At 39.6% G+C, this 13,551-nt stretch overlaps 1 protein-coding gene across 1 annotated transcript in view; it reads left to right on the top strand.

Annotated features, from left to right (window-relative positions):
* Positions 1-13,551, top strand: part of LOC140525921 (BOLA class I histocompatibility antigen, alpha chain BL3-7-like) — a 36,870-nt gene that overhangs the window by 13,126 nt on the left and 10,193 nt on the right. The window contains exon 2 of the mRNA XM_072641705.1: positions 10,381-10,516. The gene's annotated coding sequence lies outside the window, so the exon portion shown is untranslated. The remainder of the gene's footprint in view (positions 1-10,380; positions 10,517-13,551) is intronic.

Here is a 13,551-nt window from a genome sequence, read left to right as displayed (position 1 = left end):
GCTCACAGAAAGTTTAACAGTTGGCTCTCCCAAACTGGTACTAGCTGACTCCAGCATGCCTCTGGCTGCACTACTGACCAATGGGCAGTTTTGCCATAATTTCATCTACTTATTCACTGAACTTCAACCTTTGTAAAAGATGGATTGAATCCCCAATTTTTCCCATCCCCACTTCCTATGCCGTATCTGCAAAGTTTCAAGTTCAGGCCAGTGACTTGTGCCTGAATATAGCCAACCAGGTTTGTGTAGCCAAGTATTATAATGTTCTTGGAAGTTGAGCCAACATCTGATTAGTCACCTTAAACATTGTCTTTTACCCATTTGTAGACATATTCTATGTCATGTTCATGGAATATCCTTAAAGCATTGTCAGAAATTCGTGTGAATTTCTAGTAATAGGTTGTGAACAGAAGAGTAGGAGGAGGTTTATGTAGGAAAGGGAAATGCCCAGGTGGGATTTACATACTAGCCAAACTCAGTATTTAGACAGTAAGTCAACAGGCATTAGTAGCCACTTGCTGTGTACCAGGTACAGTATTTAAACTCTAGGAATACAAAGTAAGGCAATAACACAAAAACACTGTCCCTGCCCTCATGGTGTTCCTGTTTTAATGGAGGAGGCAATATGTAACTAACTAACTATATATAACACACACAAGATATGTTTAAAAATAGCAGAATGTGTACATCATAAACAGATTTATCTACTCATTACAGGGATCAAGTTTGGCTGACTTCCAGGAAGTCATCAGACTTTGTGTTACTTATCCTTTCTCCCTGCCTCATATCAGTAGTCTGTCATTAGCTTCCTATTTCCTTGCTTTCCTACCAAAATAGTTCCATCTTTGATCAGTCATTGCTGTACAAAGCCCACCTGTTTTTCAAGCATTAGCTACTACTTCTATTCCCTAGAGTTGTTCACTATTTTTGGAAGTTCTGGAATAGTTCAAATTATGTATCTTCCTGGACTCACAGTAATGACATTGACACCTTTGGCACTTGATTGATTTGGATGACTAGGGACTAGAATATAGCTTGGGAACAAACACACAACTTCTGTATTTTGGCATTGCATGCACAGGCATTTCATGAACAATTTCTTAGCCCTAGGACACCTTATCTAGGATAGTGCCGTGATATTCACTTTACAAGTACACCTTTGCAAAGAAGAAGGACCCAGAGTTCACTTCATTCAACAGAGCATATCTCCAAAGTTCACACAGGACATGCTTTCCTTTCATGTCATCCTGGATGGGATCACTGAAGTCATAAGAGTAGATAGTCATTAGAAGACTGTGGAAAGAGCTGAGAACAAAGTCTTGAGAGACACCCACATTAAAGGAATGAAGGAAGAGGTACCAGTTACAGAGACAGAGATGAACTGCTTAGAAAGATGGGATGAGAATAGGGCAGGGTGTCAGGTCACAGAATGCAAAGAAGCAAAACATATTAAGAAGGATGGTCAATAGTGTTCCATGCCCTGTCTTCACCCTGAAACAACTTCATATGCATCTTTATGTATACACATATTTGTTGCATGTGTGTATATATTTATGTACTTGTGTATGTATGAAATATATACAAATAGATACAGAGTAGTTTCAGGGTGGAAACAGGCACTAGCAATTGGGCAAGGATAAGGAAAGGCCTCATGTAGGTGGTGGAGTTTGATGTGAACATTGAAGGAAGCTAGCAATTCTAAGAATTACAGATGAGAAGGAAGAACATTTCAGGCAGGAGAGGCAATGTGGAGTATGTGGAAGAGAGTAATAGATAATAAACCTGGAAGGGGAGAGTTTGATGCCAGGTGTGAAAGTATTTTGACTATCCAGTGGAAGAGATAGATTCTAGATAGATATAGATTCTAGAAGTAAAAAGGAACCATTAAAGTTCTTGTTCAAGGCACCAGATAGCATAGTCAGATCTTTGCTTTAGGATTATCCCTTTGGTAACCAGTCTCTTTGTTGCTAAGATCTTTGGTGGAGGCCTAAATCAAGACCCATAGGAACTACAGCAGTACCCTTCTGTTTCCAGGCTTCTCTCAAGCTCTGCTGGTTAGAAAGAGATTTTCTTTTTAAATTTGATTTTCTTTTTATTTGCAGTTCCAATTCTCTCCTTTATTCCACCCCTTCCCCCACCCAATGAGAAAGCAAGAAATGCAATATGCAATATACATAGGAAGTTATGCAAACCAAAGATTTGGTAACATGGCTGGGAATGAGAGAATTAAGGTAAGGAGACCACTTAACAGGTTATTGTAATAGTGCAGTTAAGAGGGCATTGAAAGGTCAGACAGAGCAGGAACCTTAGAAACCATTTGGTTCAGGCCTTTCATTTTATAAATAGAGAAGCCTTGTCTCAAAGAGGCTTAATGTGTTTCCCAAGGTCACGTAAATCATAAGTGACAGAGCCAGGATTTGAACCCATGTTCTCTGACTCTAAATCCAGGGTTCTTTCCAATTGTGGAGTGCTACCTCCCAGAGTAATGAGGCCTAAGGTATGGTTGTAGACAGCTGTTGGAGTGGAATAAAGGGGATAGAATGGAGAGAAATTGTGGAGGTAGAATTAAGAAGACTATGGCAGCTTATTAGATATCTGGGGTGAAGGAAAGTGAGGGATTAAGAATGATTCTAAATTGCAAACCCAGGTGACTAGAAGGATAGTAGTGACCTTGATACAGATAGAGAAGGTTGGTTTGTGTTTTTCCCAGGCGCAGGAGATATGAGATAATGAATTCTGTTTTGGACATTGAGTGTAAGGTGCCTATGGTACACCCAATTTAAAATATCCAATAGTTTGTTGGTGCTGCAAAATTGGAGCTCCTGAAAGAGACGAGGGATTAGTATATAGAATTAGGAGTCTTCTCCATGTGGATAATATTTGAACCCATGGGAGTTGATGAAGTCAACAACAGAGACAGTGTGGAGAGAGAAGAGAAGGTCCAGGACATGTGTGTTTGCCCTTCATTACCGAAAAACACCAGGCCATCAGAGAAATAATGACATGACTTGCACTTGACTTTGTTTTGAGTGAAGGAGGGCTGTGGAGGTCAGCCATCTGAGTCCAGTGACCAGATATTCATCAGGATGACTGAAGATGACCCAAGATGAGGCAATTGGGGTTAAGTGACTTGCCCAAGGTCACACGGCTAGTGAGTGTCAAGTGTCTGAGGTGAGATTTGAATTCAGGTCCTGCCGTCTCCTGCACTGGTGCTCTATCCACTGTACCACTTAGCTGCCCAAAGGTCCAGGATAGAACTTTGTCATATACCCACAGTTAGTGGATGGGCTATGTATGGATGATGATGCAGCAGAGCAGATTCAGGGAGGAGCAGTCAGATAGGAGGAGGACCAAGAGAAAGAAATGAGACCCAGAGAGGAGAGAGTATCACCCAGTGTTTGGTACTATAACCCTCTTGAATCATCTGAGAACTGCTACCTCTTACCCCTCCTCCCTCCCCCCAGAGTCTGAGACCAGAGGCCTTTTTGTTGCCAAGATCTTTGGTGGAGACCTAAATCAAGACCCATAGGAACTACAGCAGTACCCTTCTTTTCCAGACTTCCTTCAACCTCTGCTGATTGGAAAGAGGTTTTCTTCTTAAATTCAATTTTCTTTTTATTTGAAGTTCTAAATTCTCTCTTTTGTTCCACCACTTCCCCCACCCAGTGAGAAAGCAAGAAATGCAATATACAATATACACAGGAAGTTATGCAAAACATATTTCCACATTAGCTATGTTCTAAAAACAAAACAAAATAAAAATCTACAAAAAAAAGAAAGAGAAAAAAATGTTCTTCAATCTGCATATCATCAGTTCACTCTCTGTAGGTGGATAGCATATTCATCATGTGTCCTTTGGAATTGTGGTAGATCATTGTACTGATAAGAGTTATTAAGTCTTTTATAGTTAATTATCTTTGTAATATTGCTATTAATACATAAATTGTTTCCTTAGTTCTATTTACTTCACTCCATATCAGTTCATTCAAGTCTTAACTAGTTTTTGCTGAAACTATTTCCTTCATTCTTTCAGCAAAATAGTATTCCATCACATTCATATACAATAACCTTTTTTTAGCCATCCACCAATTGATGGGTATACTTTCACTTTCCAATTCTTTGCTATTTCAAAAAAGAGCTGCTATACTTTTGCACATGTGAGTCCTTTTCCTTTGATCTCTTTGGGATACAGATCTGGTAGTGATATTTCTGGGTAAAAGGATATGCAGTTTTATAGCTTTGGGGGCATAGTTCCAAGTAGTTCTCCAGGGATGCTAAAACTAATTCACAGCTTCACCAACCATGCATTAATATATCTCTTTCCCCACATTCCTTCCAGTATTGGTCATTTTTATGTTTTCTTTGTCTTAGCCAATCTGATGAGTGTAAGGTGAAAAGTGAACATTTCTCTAATGATTATGATTAGAGCATGTTTTCATACAATATTAATAACTTTTATTTTTTTTTCTGAAAACTCTCCTTGATCAGTTGGGAAATGGCTCTTATTCTTATAAAATTGACTCAGTTCTTATAGTTGAGAAATGAAACCTTTGTCAGAGAAACGCAAATTTCCTGTCACCCCCTCAAGTTTCCTGTTTCTTTTCTCATTTGGGTACATTGGTTTTGTATAAAAAGTTTTCAATTTTATGTAACCAAAATTATTCACTTTACTTCCTGTGAACCTCTCTATCTCTTATTTGCTCATAAACTCTTCTGTTCACAGATATGACAGATAATTCCTGCCATGCTCCCCTAATTTGCTTATGGAGTATATGGGATATTCAGAAAGACTGATATCTGTGGTGTGAGGGCTTGCCAAGCTCTTTTCAAAGTTGCTTATCTATCTTTGGTATCTGTGTGATTCATCCAGCTCTCGCTTGTGGCTCCAAGAAGCTGTGGTGTGTTCACAGTGACCTTGTAAACTATCTTGACACATGGGCTAAAGCAGGCTGAGGGCAAACAAGGCTCATACTCTGTTGTTGAATTAGAAGGATGTCTGCCCTGAGCACATGAAGACTTTCCCTGGTGGGATGGTAAATACAAGGCAATTTGAGGTGGTTCCTCATAGGAGCCTTGGGAAAAAATAAGAAATAGCTGAAATTTTCAAGTTTGCAAAGCATTTTATCCATGCAATTTCATTTGGTCCCCACAACCACCATATGAGTATTTTCCATTTTTATGGATGAAAGAACTGAAATAGATAGAGGTTAAGTAATGATCTGAGGATTGTACACCTAATAAATGGTAGGAAGGGGCAGAGAGGTGGCACAGTGCATAGAGTGCTGGAGTCTAGAGTTAGTGACCCTATGTAACCCTAAACAAGTCACTTAATCCTGTTTGCCTCAGTTTTCTCATCTATAAAATGATCTGGAGAAGGAAATGGCAAACCACTTAGTATCTTTGCCAAGAAACTCCCAAATGGAGTCATGAAGAGTTGGACATTACTGAAAAATGATTAAACAAGAACAACCAATGGTCAGAAGCATGATTCAAAATCAGATCTTCCTAATTCTCCAAGTCTAGCACTCTATCCAGCATCACCTTGCTGCTTCTATAAAGGAGGCATTGAAGATTTTTGAGCAGGGGAATTGAGATAATCAGACTGTGACTTAGGAATAATATCAGCTGCGTGGAGAATGTGTGTGTGTGTTCATCGTTTGTTGCTGAAGACCATGCCATCGGAGAAATAATGACATGACTTGCACTTGACTTTGTTTTGAGGGAGGGAGGGCTATGCAGGTCACCAGCCTCACTTCTCCTCCAGAGCCATCTGAATCCAGTGACCAGATATTCATCAGGATGACTGGAGATGACCCAGGATGAGGCAATTGGGGTTAAGTGACTTGCCCAAGGTCACAAAGCTACTGAGTGTCAAGTGTCTGAGGTGAGATTTGAACTTAAGTCCTCCTGACTCCTGCACTGGTGCTTTGTCCACTGCACCACCTAGCTGCCCTGTGATGAATGTATGGCAGAGGTGGATAGGCTAGAAGTAAAGAGAACAATCATGAGGCATTTAACATAAGCCAAGCCTAAACTAGAGTGATAGTTTACATGTAGAGATAGAAAGGAGAGAAGTATAGATAAAACATACAAGATTCAGCAATTGACTGTATATAAAGCATGAGGAAGAGAGAAGAGGTTCCTAGATTACAAACCTGGGTAATTGAGAAGATGGTAATATCCTCAACAGAAGGAGAGGTTTGGTTGAGGGTCAAGTTTCAAGGAAGGGAGGAAATGAGCTCCATTTGGAAGTATTAAGTTTGTCAATTGGCTTATGTCACATGTTCTCTCAAAACACATTTAATATGCTCCCTATACATACGTGATTTGTGATAAGGAATATCTAAGTGGAGATATCCAGGAGACAGTTGGCAATGAAAGACTAGAATTCTGGAAGGCGATAATGATTGGTTCAGCTGTCTTGGAAAGCAATTTGGAATTATACCTCCATAGTTACTAAACTGTATCCTTGACCCTAGAAATACAACTATTAGGCCTTTATTTCAGAGAGGTCAGTGGAAGGTGCAAAGGACATGCATGTAAAAAGATTTATAGCAGCTTTTTTTGTAGTAGCCAAAACTTGGAAACTAATAAAGTATCCCTTCTGTTGGGGAATGGCTGTACAAATTCTGATATGTGAATGTAATGGAATATTATTGTGCCTTAGGAAATGGGAAAATGACCAATTTCAGAGGAAATTTGGAATGTCTTTATGAACTGATGCAAAATGAAGTGAACACAACTAGGAGAACAATTTATATAATGAAAATGTAGAGGAAAACTACTTTGAAAGCCTTTAGAACTTGGCCGATACAATGGTAAACCACATGTCTAGAGGACAGAAGATGAAACATAGCATTCACTGAAAATGCCTAGATTTAGAATTTCAGTCATGGCCAACGTGGGGCTTTGTTTTGTTGGAATGCTTACATTGAGGATATATTTTGTTTGTTTTTCCTTTTGGTTCTGTGTGTGTGTGTGTGTGTGTGTGTGTGTGTGTGTGTGTGTGTGTGTGTGTGTAGAGGAGTAGTGGAAGGGACAGATTATAAATATATGTAAAAATGAGCATTTTAAAAATGAATTTTTTCAATTGTCAAGTCTGAAAACAAATGAGCAAAAAGTCATGTTTTACTTTTTGACACAGAGGTTATGCAACTCTAAAAATACCAAAGAGATCACACAGGTCATCACAACCGTAGTTAACTCTAAGACATAAAATAAAGCAAAAACAAAATAAAAAAGTAGGGCCAACAGTGGTCATAAACAAAAAACTTTATTCTTCTGGAGCAGGAAAACTAGACAACTGTGTCTTGGCCTCCTCTAGAAGGAGACCTCCTTTAGTGAGGCCAATCTTAATACATGTAGCAATGGTTATGCAATGAGCTGTAGCTCTGAGAATGAGGGGTAACAATGACATGGAGACAAGTTTGATTTATAGCGGGGTTTCATGATTGGAACATGGGCCCTACAGGTACTCGTCCAATCTCAGGACCACCTATGGCTAATGTGAAACAATTCTGGGATTTTGCTGCAGCATAATTTATCCATCACGTGAGTGCAAAGGATTATTGTTATGCCAAACTCAGGGCACAGTTTGCTTGCTGGGCCTTAGCTCTGGAAAACAGGGTGTCTCCTAATAGTAAAAAGAGAGGGGTGGTCTTGGCATGGGGATCCTGACACAAGTAACATCTCCTTTATTATTCCCCCTGTTATCCCACCCCTGCCATTGAAAAAACAAATTAAAACAAAGCCCTTGAAACAAATATGTGTAATCAAGCAACAAATTTCTGCATTGTTCATGTCTAGAGCTATAAATATTTATCTATATTTTCTGTATTCTGTGCTCTTGAGTCTGTCATCTCTTTATTAGAAAGTTGATAGCATGTTTCATCATGAGTCCTCTGGGATTGTGGTTGATCATTGTGTGAATATACATTCTTAAGCCTTTCAAAGTTATTTGTAAGCAACTTTATTTACAAAAATATTTTATTGATGTTTTCTGTTTCTTACATCACCATAGTATTCCATGTATTGCTTCCCTTCTCTCTCCCTGAGAGCTATTCCATATGGTAAGTAGTGGTTTTTTTTTAATATAGTGGAGATTTCTGAGAAGATGATAGAGTAGGTCAGAAAACATCAGGGTCTCCAGATTTCTCCCACAAACAAGATGGAACATCTTCTCAAAGTGAACATAGCAGAGGGGTGGGAACCCTAATGACTGTGAGCACTTGTCAGAGAGCAGAGCCCCAAGTTTTGGTCCCAGGGCAGAGGGGAGACTTAAAGTTTGTAGCCACAGGAGGGACCTGTTTCCCTGGTTACTGAAGAAAGTGTTGCCAAGAGAAGATACATTTAGCAGAGTACCATACACATCTCACAGGCAAAGGCAGGAACAATTTAAAAGCCTGAAGGGAGTCCACCAACTTCTAAACCTAGAATCTTTCAAAATTTAGAGTTGGAAGGCATCTTAGAGCATATCTAATTCAAAACTCTTATTCTACAGCTAAGAAAACTGAGACTCAGGGAATTTAAGTGACTTGCCCAAGGTCACACAGTTAATTAATGGCAGACTGAAAACCGGAACTCAGGGTTTTATATTTTTTCCACAGTGATATTGGCCTGGAGCAGAACGATTTTCAGGTGTTCAGCAATAGTACACTGTTTCTATGCCATGTCATATCAGTTCAACATGGTCAGTTGCTTTCTTTCCTTCTTTCTTTATCTTTTTTAATTTTTGAGGCCAGATGTCCCTATCTCACCAAGGCTGGAAGTGCAAGGACTACTCTTTGGTCTGATTGGCGTGGAAACTTTCACCTCCTCAGTTTCCAACCTGGGTTAGTTCACCTAAGGGAAACTTGGTGGCCCCCCTCTCTATGGAGCTCAGCATATTGGTGCCAGTCTTAATGTGGATGCACAATCAGCTTATGTCTTATTGCAGTTCAGAACTACTGAATTCAAGTGATCCACCAGCCTCAGCTTCCCCAAGTATCAGGGGCTGCAGTGCTGTGCTGCCAAAGCCTGTACCAATTGCTTTCTTATTCAGTATTGCCTTGTTATTTTCATAACTATTTGATCAGAAATTCACCTTTCGCATTTTTTGGACTATATTGTGCTATGAAGATGAAATAAAACTGTCACTAGAAACCCCAATACTCCGAGTTTTATCTTGTGTGAAGGAACTTTAAATGACTGTTTACATGTAATGTGATAGGCACTATTCAAAACAGCTTTACCTCTGTCATAATTAAAAACAAATTCTCAACTTGGTAATGAGTACCACTTAATGGTGTTTATCATGTTTTCCCTTTCCAGACGTGGGATTGCTGATTTCAAATATTTGAAGTAATAAAATGACACTTTATATATAGCTTATTTTTTAAATTGCTTTTTCTAGATTGAGCAAAACACCTGGAAAAGTTTTGTATCCAGGAAAATCCTTAGATTCTCAAAATAACATACATCCTCAATATTTTACTCCACCTTTTGACTAAAAAAAGAGAAGGGAAATGAAAACTTTATTTGTATCTGAAGCTTCTTTTTGACTTCATTCCCCAGAGATGTAAAACATTTTTCTGTCACCCTTTTAAAAAAAATAAATGGAGAGGCAGGTAGGTGGCTCAGTGGGTAGAGCACCAGCCCTGGGGTCAGGAGGATGTTTGAGGAATTCCTCAAACACTTACTAGCTGTGTGACCCTGGGCAAGTCACTTAATCTCAATTGCCTCAAAAAAAAAAAAAAGATGAAAAAGAATCACCAAGTAAGTATAAATAAAATTTTATTGCAATGTATATTTGATTTATTTTTAATTTTAGGCCAGGGTTAGTTTACAAACTATACTTTGATTGTGTTGCATGGAAAGACCAAACAGATTTTGCAGAAAATCTGTTTGGTGATCAAGTATTTTTGAACCTCATAACACTGACCCCTTAACAAAAGTTTTGTAGTTGTGAATTACTTCAGTTGTCATCAGCACACATTTAGGGCTTTTAAGAGACAGTATGACGGTGAAAAGAGCAAAAGACTAGGAATTAGGGAACTTAGATTTACACTATTAATGTGACTGGGAGAAATCACAATCTCTCTGAGCATCAGATTCCTTACCTTAAAAATGGAGATAATACTAACATTTTTAAAAAACTCAAAAGAAGGTCTGTGATAATTAGTTTAGATAATTTTTCAACAAGAATAAGGATTACATAGGATGAGAGGGCGTTTGATGGGTGGAGACAACTTGCAGGAAATACCTACATGAGTGAGAAATGGGGGATCCTCCGAAGAAGCAGCTATTCTTGCATTTCCTTCCCTACAAGTCCACCCTGCAAGTATTATCTGTCTTCTCAACATCTCTTTTTTTTGATCAATTCCCTTCTCTTTGCTCACACAGTCTCCACCCTGGTGTAGGATCTTATCATCTCACATCTGGACTACTGCATTAGCCTCCTGCTTGGTGTCCCTGCCTCAAGTTTTTTCCTTATTCCATTTCATCTTCTACTCAGTTGTCAACGAGATCTTCCCAAAAGGCAAGTTTGACTGTTTCACTCCCCTACTTATTTAAATCCAATTTCTTTTGTATTAACATCAGGATAAAAAATAAAATCCACTTAAGGCTGTGTACAACTGATCCCTTCCTACTTTTCCAGACTTCTTACATTTATACTTCCCTCCACATATTGTCCAATATAGTGATACTGATCTATTTGCTGTACCTCAACCATAATACTCCAGCTTTTGATTATGGGCATTTTCACTGGCTGTTCCCCATACCTAGAATACATTTTCTTCTTATCTTGAACTCCTGGCTTCCCTCAAGGCTCATTTCTAATTCCATCTTCTGCAAGAAGTTTTTCCTTACTCCCCACTCCCAAAGTACCTTTCCTCAGGTATGACCTCCAGTTTACTTTGTATATATCTTGTATATATAGACATAATTGTTTGCATGTTATATCACCCCATTGAGGTAGCTAGGTGGTTCAGTGGATAGACTGGTGGTCTTGGAGTCAGGAAGACCTGAGCTGAAATATGATGCTAGGTATGTGATCCTGGGCAAGTCACTTAACCCTATTTACCTCAATTTCTTCATCAGTGAAAGGTGTTGGAGAAGGAAATAGCAAAGTACTTCAGCATCTTGGCCAAGAAAACACTCAGTGGGATCATGTAGAGTCCACCACAACTGAAAAATGCCTGAACAACAACCCCAAATCCCTGTATTAGATTATGACATCCTTGAAAGAGAAGACTGTGTTTTCACCTGCATTTGTATCCTCAGTACTTAGTATATAATAAGTACTTAAATATCCTTTTGGACTGCTAGGTGGCTCCATGGATAGAATGCCATAACTGGAGTCGGGAAGACTCATCTTCCTGAGTTCAAATCTAGTTTCAGACACCTCCTGGCTATGTGACTTTGGACTTGACTGTTAACATTTAACCCTGTTTTCTTCAGTTTCCTCATCAGAAAAAATGAATTTGAAAAGGAAATGGCAAACCACTCCTGTATCTTTGCCAAGAAAACCCTAAATGGGGTCATGAAGAGTCAGACATGACTGAACAACAAGTACTTTTAACTGACTGAGTATACTTTCTGCAACTTTGTCCACTACTGCTCCTGGAAAAGGATCAAAATATTACTTAAACTAGAAGTTCTTAGAGACGCAGAGGTGACCTGAATACTTTTAGTCCCTAGTGGACTAGCAGCGACACAGTCCTGAGAAGGGAACATAGGTAAAGAGAATAGGAACAGGGCCAGATGCGTTATCACAATCAAGGCAATCTTGATACACTATCTGGTAGATCCCTAATAAAGGACTGAGGTGTGCCAGTTATGAAGGCAATCACTGAACACAAGGGGAAATCACTTTTGTGCAAATAAGTATTAGGGTACAGTTCAAGCTTGAACGAGAGGAGAGCATTGGTTAGGACCCAGGTTCTAGGAATTCCAAATCAAAAATAGTGAGATAAGAACATGAAGCCCAGAGTCAGGAAAAAAAAAAGGCCACAGATTAACTGTGTCAATCAGGAGGCATTCCACCAAAGTAATGGCAAAATAAAAGTTGAACAGAAATCTGTCTTCTTGACGTTCTGCTCCTCTGATAGGTAAATCCATAAGGACACCCATGCCTGTGCTACAATTGCTTAGCTGCCCTAAGGGAAACATAGAATTACATTAAAAAGAAGAAAATAAAAGGAGATTTTTGGAGGGGGGGTGAATTGAGTTGCACTAAATGTTTATTGAGGTGCTTTCTAATTCTGATTTGTTTAACACAAATCTACTTCTTGAGGTTCTGTTCCTCTGATGTGTAAGTCTGTAAGTACACCTGTGCATGTGCTACAACTCCTCTTGTCCTTGTTGTGAAGAAAATTTGTGAGAAAAGACACTGTCTCACTTCTTAGAATACCTTGCCAAATCTCAAGGTCATGGCTTGGTGGAAATACTTGAGTAGGGTACAGGTATAGGATACTCTTGTGGCAAGAGCAGCTCCCAGCTCCTGGTCCTATGGAGCCTATTGGGAAGTCTTACTTTTTTGGTAGAGTATTCATAGTTCTTTCCATAGCCCAGCTGTCAATGGTCTGAGTCATGCTCCTTGAAGCAGCTTTCTTCTTTGGGTGATTATCTCTCTCTGACTATTTCTGCCTGGAGTGTGTGTCTGTGCTTCCCCCTGTATGCACTGTTTCTTACTGGTCCAATAGCTCTTCTTCAGAGCTGATATGGGCTAAGGGTAGGGATAAGGATTATACCTGTAATTTAGTTGGTGTAGGGAACCTCTGGGGAAGGAAACTCCTTCCACTCGTTCAAGTCAACACCTTCTTTGCAGGGTGAACAAGAAAACAGTGAGAAATTAAATGACTTGCATTATATTAATGTAAATATTATTGGATGGAGCAGAAGATCCATTGGGAGGAGAGTGTCTCCAAAAGGGATGTTTGGGTGGAGTCTGGGGTTGGGAGGAGTGATAGAGGAATTGACAGTAGGCAGTATTCATTGGGGAGAGGTGAAGAAAAGGGAGTAGGAAGGAGGCAGGGAAAACAGTGATTGTGGCTGGAGGGATGGAGAGGGAAGTTTGCTGAGGTCACTTTATTCTTTGCCTCAGATCCTTCTGTAACCTGGTGGGACCTGGGCAGATGACATATAGTCATTGCTGGGCTTGATCTGGGATTGATATCTCTGTCCTTAGAGTAACATAGCTGGGGCACCTCAAAAAATGGAGCTTCTATCCAGGTCTTTGTGGCTTCAGTGTCAGCTCTCCACCCACTATTTCAAATTCCCTCCTCTCGATCTGCTCCAGCCCCTTCCTCATGTTGAGGGTCTCATTCCTCAGCCATTCCCTGAGTCTTGACTATCTGGTTCCTCCTCAGAGGTTAGCTATTTAAATAGCCTAACTTGTTAGGTGGCTAATTTGTTTGCTCAACTAAAATATCTTCTCCCTTTTACAACTCAAAGAAGTGTCCCAACCTCAGTAAAATGTCAGTTAGTCACTTTTTCTAATGACTAGCTGGGTGGGTGGTGATGGTAATTTGGTCATACCCAGACCCCTCTCCTGTATCCAGGTTTTCTGAC

The sequence above is a fragment of the Notamacropus eugenii genome, chromosome 2 (assembly GCF_028372415.1).
Source record: "Notamacropus eugenii isolate mMacEug1 chromosome 2, mMacEug1.pri_v2, whole genome shotgun sequence".
Lineage (NCBI taxonomy): Eukaryota > Metazoa > Chordata > Mammalia > Diprotodontia > Macropodidae > Notamacropus > Notamacropus eugenii.
The sequence above is the reverse complement of the archived record's forward strand: the minus strand, read 5'-3'. Positions and strand labels throughout refer to the sequence as shown.